Here is a 6,669-nt window from a genome sequence, read left to right as displayed (position 1 = left end):
AACTAGTTTTGAAGGACTTGGTGATAGGGCTGCCTAACATTATGTTTAAGAAAGATAAAGTTTGTGAGGCTTGTGCAAGGGGAAAGAGGTAAAATTTTCTTTCAAAGGAAATAAAATGGTGAGTATTACTAGGTCGATGGAACTGGTCCATATGGATCTGTGTGGACCTATGAGCACAATGAGCAGAGGTGGTAAGAGATTTTGTTGCTTGTTGATGATTACTCTTGATTTACTTTGACTCTGTTTTTAGCATCTAAATAAGAAGCATTTGACATGTTCATTTCATTTGTTAGAAAAAAACTCAAAAAAATAACTAGGTAAATCAACTTGCATCAATCAAGTCTGACCATGGTACTGAGTTTGAGAATGCAAAACTTTCTAAATTTTGTGATAAGCATGGCATAGATCATAATTTTTTGCTCCTATAACTCCACAACAAAATGGAGTAATTGAAAGAAATAACATGAATTTGGAAGAAATGGCTAGGACCATGTTACTTGCTAGTAAGTTGCCTCATAGTTTTTGGGAAGAAGTTGTGAGCACTGCATGCTACATCATAAAATAGGTGCATGATTAGACCTCATGTTGAGAAAACTCCCTATGAGTTAGTTAAAGGGAGAAAGCTAAATATATCACAATAATGGAAAAGACTCCATAGGAAAGTTGGATCCCATAAGTGATGAGGGAATATTCTTGGGATATTCCTCACATAGTATAGAATATAAGATATACAAGTGTACATGTTATTTTTTATAAAACTAATATTCTTTCAGAGAGGTAGGAGCAATATGATTGTAACGACCCGACCGGTTGTTTTGAGATCTAGCGTGTCGTTTGGCAGCTTGAGACCTCGAGTAGCTTCATATCATGTTTTATGACTTGTACGTTGTAATGACCCGGCCAGTCATTTTGAGTATTTCATCCCTGTTCCCCCATTTACTACTCAATTTGTACTTTACAATTGTTATATGACTTGCCGGGGGTATTTGATTCGGGTCCGGTGCGGTCTTGGAATGAATTGGCACAATTAGTTCCAAGGTTTAAAGCTTAAGTTTAAATAGTGAGCGGATGTCGACTTGTGATTTTGAACTTAGGAGCATGTCCGTAGAATTAGGCTTGAAATGGCGAAAGTTAAATTTTTGGAAAGTTTGACCCGGGGTTGACTTTTTGATATCGAGATCGGAATCAGATTCTGGAAATTGGAATAGCTGTGTTATGTTATTTATGACTTCTGTGCAAAATTTGAAGTCATTCCAGATTGATTTTATGTGTTTTGGCACAAAATATAGAATTTAGAAGTTCAAAGTTCATAGATTTTGATTTGAGGTGTGATTCATCATTTCGATGTTGTTAGGTGTGATTTGAGGCCTCGAGTAGGACCGTGTTATGTTATGGAACTTGTTGGTATATTGGGACGAGGTCCCGAGCGACTCGGGTGAGTTTCAAACGAGGTTCGGAGCATTTTGGAAGTTTTGGCTAAGGCTAGAATATTTTTTTTTGATGTTGTCTTCGCACATGCGTAAATGGGCTCGCAGGTGCGATTGTCGCTGAAGCCACAAAGCAGTCGCAGAAGCGAGGGAGTGTTGGCTGGGGAGGCATCGCAGAAGTGGACCTTGAGGCGCTAAAGCATGACCGTAAATACGGTTTACGCACCGCAGAATCGACCTTCGCAGGTGCGAGCTTGTCCGCAGAAGCGGATGTCGCAGATGGACTATTCCACCGCAGATGCAGAAGTCGCTGGGCAAAAGCCTTAAATTCGGGGCTTTGCTATTTTTAGCCATTTTCAGATTTTGGAGCTCGATTTGGGCGATTTTGGAGAGGAAATTTTCCACACAAATTGGGGTAAGTATTCTTGACTCCCTTGTGATTATATTCCATGAATTAATCATCGTTTTCGACATTAGATTATTGATTTTTCAAGATAAATCGAAGGAATTTTATACAATTTCATAAAATGAATATCCAAGATTTGAACATCGATTCAGGGTCAGATTTGGGTGAAATTAGTATTGTTGAACTTGTCATTGGATGGGTTGTCGTATTTTGTGAGTTTCGTCGGATTTTGGAGTGTAATTTCGGATTTTGTGGAAAAATATTAGCATTTTGATATGGAATTAATACGTATAATTGTGTGGACTGAATCAAATTTATTGTAACTAGATTCAAGCTGTTCAGAAGTTGATACGGGCAAAATGGAATTTCTGGAGCATTGTTTAGCTTGCTCGACATTGGATTCGGTTTGTTCAAGGTATTTAACTCTTCTAATCTTGGAGCTGAGGGTATGAACCCTGAATATACGTATTTGGCGTATAGGAGTGCACCATAAAAATTGTGACGTAATTAGTTTCGTGGAATTTTTTAGTCAAATAATCTTGGCATCTTCTATGTAGTTTTATGTGTTAAAGAAATTGAGCTGAGAATTTTATTCAAAATCACGCTGAGGCTATGTGCCAGTATTATTGAGATCCATAGAGGTCATATTGCTATTGAATTATTTGTTTAAATTGAAATTTCATACTCAGTCATATTTATTTCACTGCATATCATATCTCAGTCTCTATTATTCCTTATTGATGCATCATATCATTATTTTCGGGCTAGTATCATGACATTGTGAGCCCGTGAGAGAGATACTAGAGAGATTAATGACTGAGTGAGGCCGAGTGCCTGAATATGAGTGACATTAAGGGATCGGGTTGCACGCCGCAGCGGTTATACTGATTTATGATAACGCTTGAGCTGAAGGAGCCCCATCTGAGTCTGCACACACCCCCAGTGAGCGCGGTTGATATTATTCAGGGATGGATCTTCCCTGGACATGGATCTTGTCCGAAGCATTATATACCTGGAGATGGATCTTCTCCACGGGCTGGATTGGCCGTACTCGGTACTGAGTGACTGATGATCAGTTGATGTGTATATTCTGGGATGGATCTTCCCTCGGCCAGATTGGCCATATACAGTACCGAGTGATTGAGCATGCTGAGTGGAATGTGTGAGAAAGTGATATTGAGTACTCTTAAAGTGTGAGTACATGAGTTCATCTCTGAGATACATTGCATTGACATGAACACATGACATACAGGCATAGAGATGTGTTTTCCTCATATTGTACGACATCACTTCATTCATGAGTTCTCACACATGTTGACATATGGGCATAGTGATGCATTTGTTTTACACTGGCTATCTGAAAAGAAAAAGAAACATCTTAATTATTGTTGAAAGGATTTTAGAGTAATTACTGTTTTCAAATTTACTCATATTTTTATCAATTTCAGCAAACGATTTGGGTTTTCACTAATATACTTGAAAGGCAGAACTATTTTCAGAAATCATGATTTTGTTGAGCATTTTATCTCTGATTTACTTCTTGTATTTCTGCTTTATGTTGTTATGAATTGTTGTTGGCTATTGGAGTTGGACCCTGACCTTGGTACAAGCTCGTCACTACTTTCAACCTAAGGTTAGGTTTGTTACTTATTGAGTACATAGGGTCGGTTGTACTCATACTATACTTCTGCACCTTGCGTGCAGATGTTGGTTACTGATGTTGTTGTGTCCGTTGGGAGTTGGATCAGAAGATGTACCTGGGTTCCGGTTGTAGCTGCCTCTTGTTCATGGTAGCATTAGATTTACAAAAATATTTTCATGTATATTTCAAATAGATGATGTATTTATTTCATACCCATTTTTCTTTAAAAATTCTATTCTTAGAAGCTCATGATTTGTACTACCAATTCTTGGGGAAATGTATCAGTTTCATATATTTTTCTTTTAGTTAATTGCTTTATTAATTTCATTGGAATTGGTTAGTTGTTAATTGGCTTACCTAGCGGGTTGGGTTAGGTGCCATCACGACTAGTTGAATTTTTGGTCGTGACAAGGTGGTACCATAGCTCTAGATTCATAGGTTCTACAAGTCATGAGCAAGTATCTAGTAGAGTCTTGCGGATCGGTATGATGACGTCCATACTTATCTTCGAGAGGCTACAGGGCATTTAGGATAATTTCCCATCTTTCTTTCCTTATCGTGCGGAATTGATTCAGCTTGGAACATAACTTTTTGAATTCCTTCCATGCATTTGTGTGCGCATGTGAGCGCTCGGTATCAGATGTGCACCGCCGGCTTGTGATTCCATGAACGAGGTTTGAGATGTGTATTATATGTTTTGGTGATGGGCCAGTTTGGAGGACTTGGGGCCATGGTTAGATCGCAGCTTAAGCTCGGTAGCTTTATTTGTAACTTGCACATTTGGACTCATATGTCTTGCAATGTCCCTATGAATGGAATTTGTGGCTCGATGAGCGGTGGATGTGTTGAGACAATTTGAATGTGACGAGAAGTATTTCCTTGAAATGTAAAGGAAAGGCCATTGGATGCTTGATTTTCGTTTTGATGTGACGTACAATTTTGTGTATGAATGTTTTGAAGGATCTTTCACGTTGTTAAATTTTGGGACAATTTAAATTCTCATGCCTTGTTGGCGAGTTCAGACTTAGGAAGATTCAGTGATTGCATAGTAATTGTGACTGCGAAAGGGTATAACAAGATACCAGTTTAAGGCTAAGCATGTAGGTTATCCCCTGCAGAGTAATCTACATAGGTGTGTTCCTTATAATGTTGATTTGAGAGTTTCGTTTCAACCAGCGGAGTGTATGTGTTGAGTGTTGAACTTGAATCCGGTTGAAAAAATTGACTTGACTGTCAAGAGAATATTTATGAATTTAGTGGATGATTGATGTATTTTATATTTGGTGTTGCATGAGCTTAAGGATTTTTTTTTTGTTGAACTGAATGCGGTATTATGGCCGTAATAGAGTATGGGTATTGTGAGTTATGGAATATTTTGTTCTATGGTTTTGAGCCAAGTGAGGGAGCCTGCTATTGACAATTCAATTCATGGTTATATGTTAAAATCTAGTTTTGGTCTGAGGCATGCTTGTGGATTAGTTATGACTTGCAGAGGTTGAGATCGAAGATGACTCGAGTACTGAAACTCCTAAATACGGGTTATATTGCGCTTTATTAGTATAGGAAAATCATGGGATGAGTGAGTTGTTATTGAAGGATGTAGTGCGCACGAAGAATGAATTTAATTGGTGGTGTTAAGGTAGAGTTACTTGATTGGGGGTTGTTGTGCTAATGGAGCTTGTGTCTTTCGGCCCGTTTGGGCGGTGAAATTTAGATTTGAGCATAGTGGGTGACTTTCGAAAGGGTTCTAATGGATTCAAAAGGTATATGTGTTAATTGAAAATTTTTCGAAAATTGTATATCGCCAGAATCAGTTATTTACACTGGATGGAGCCGGGACTTGCGATAATTCTGTATGACTATGGATTCTACATTTTAGTGCAAGAGAGGTAAAAAAAGAACATTTTTAAATTTCACATAAGGTCTTTCAGAGTGGATGTCTCGGTTGTGGTATTTATGGGATTCTTAAGAAGAATACAGCGGCTTTTGGACCTTAGGGCGGTGTGTTTTTATGTTAGGGTGTCTTATAGTGTGTTTTGGGTAAGGATCGTAGTGTTCTGACAAGGAGAAGTGTCAACTTGAGGGTAATTCAGAAGAAACTCGGAGAAATAGGGCAGCTTGGTAGTAGGTTGGACCAGTATGGTAATGGATATGATCGGTTCTTTGGGTTCTTATGGTGTGGGGGTTTTTTACAAGTGCTTTGTGGCAATACTCTTGGGCTGGGCGACCTGCGTGGCTTGGTTGAGTTAGAGAAATTCAGTTATGATGGCTTGATTATGTGCAAATGGATTCCAAGGAATTCTTAGGATTTCTACCACGGTATGAGATAGATAAATCCTACCGGGCCTGAGAAGCATGTTGAGCATTATGATTTTCTACCAGATGAGATCAAATGGAAGGCTTTTGGCTGAACCGATATGTATTCTACTTGCGACTCAAAATGATTATGAAGTTCTCGTATTTTTCATATAATGGCATGATAGATGCAGTGTGTTGTGTGGGATTAAGGTTTGCGTATGCAAGGTCACAGTTTAGTTTTGAAGGGGAGGTCATAAATTCTTAGATGGCATGGACGGTTTTCGATGTTTAGATGAATGCTATAACTATTTGGTATTGAGTGAGTAGAATGTACATTTTAGAAGGCGCACTATGTTTTGAATTATGGATATGTCATAGGTATTGCGGCACTCTCATGGTTGACCGACTGTTGATTTTAAGATGTTGTTATGTGGCACAAAAGAATGGAAGAAGTATTCCTCATGTGATGATCATGTATAAGAGAAGTGTTAGACATTTGGGCGGTGGGGATGGGATCAGAAATGGTGATTCATGTGTTTTATGGATTTGGAGACTGGGAGCTTTCCAGAGCAGATTATTTCATGGTTGCGGACTGTGAAGTCGTGACCCTAGCCAGATCATAGTAAGTATTATGATTCCCTCATTGTGGATTTTCGGAGGGTAATTTATCTAATTGTGGGTGACCAGGGTTGATTTGGGGGGTCCTTGGTAGGCCCATTTAGGATGTGTACTCTACACCGAGTCGGATTGGTTGGCTCCATACTGCTGTTGTCGAAGAATGTGCCATTCGATCGTTGTTGAGCTTATTCGTGTTTTGGAATGATCTGTGAGTTAATCGTATATGCTACGAGGAGTGGTGATTAATTGGTTATATGCATACATAGTGCGGTTCTTGT

The sequence above is a fragment of the Nicotiana tomentosiformis genome, chromosome 4 (assembly GCF_000390325.3).
Source record: "Nicotiana tomentosiformis chromosome 4, ASM39032v3, whole genome shotgun sequence".
NCBI lineage: Eukaryota > Viridiplantae > Streptophyta > Magnoliopsida > Solanales > Solanaceae > Nicotiana > Nicotiana tomentosiformis.
This window is presented reverse-complemented; position numbering follows the sequence as displayed.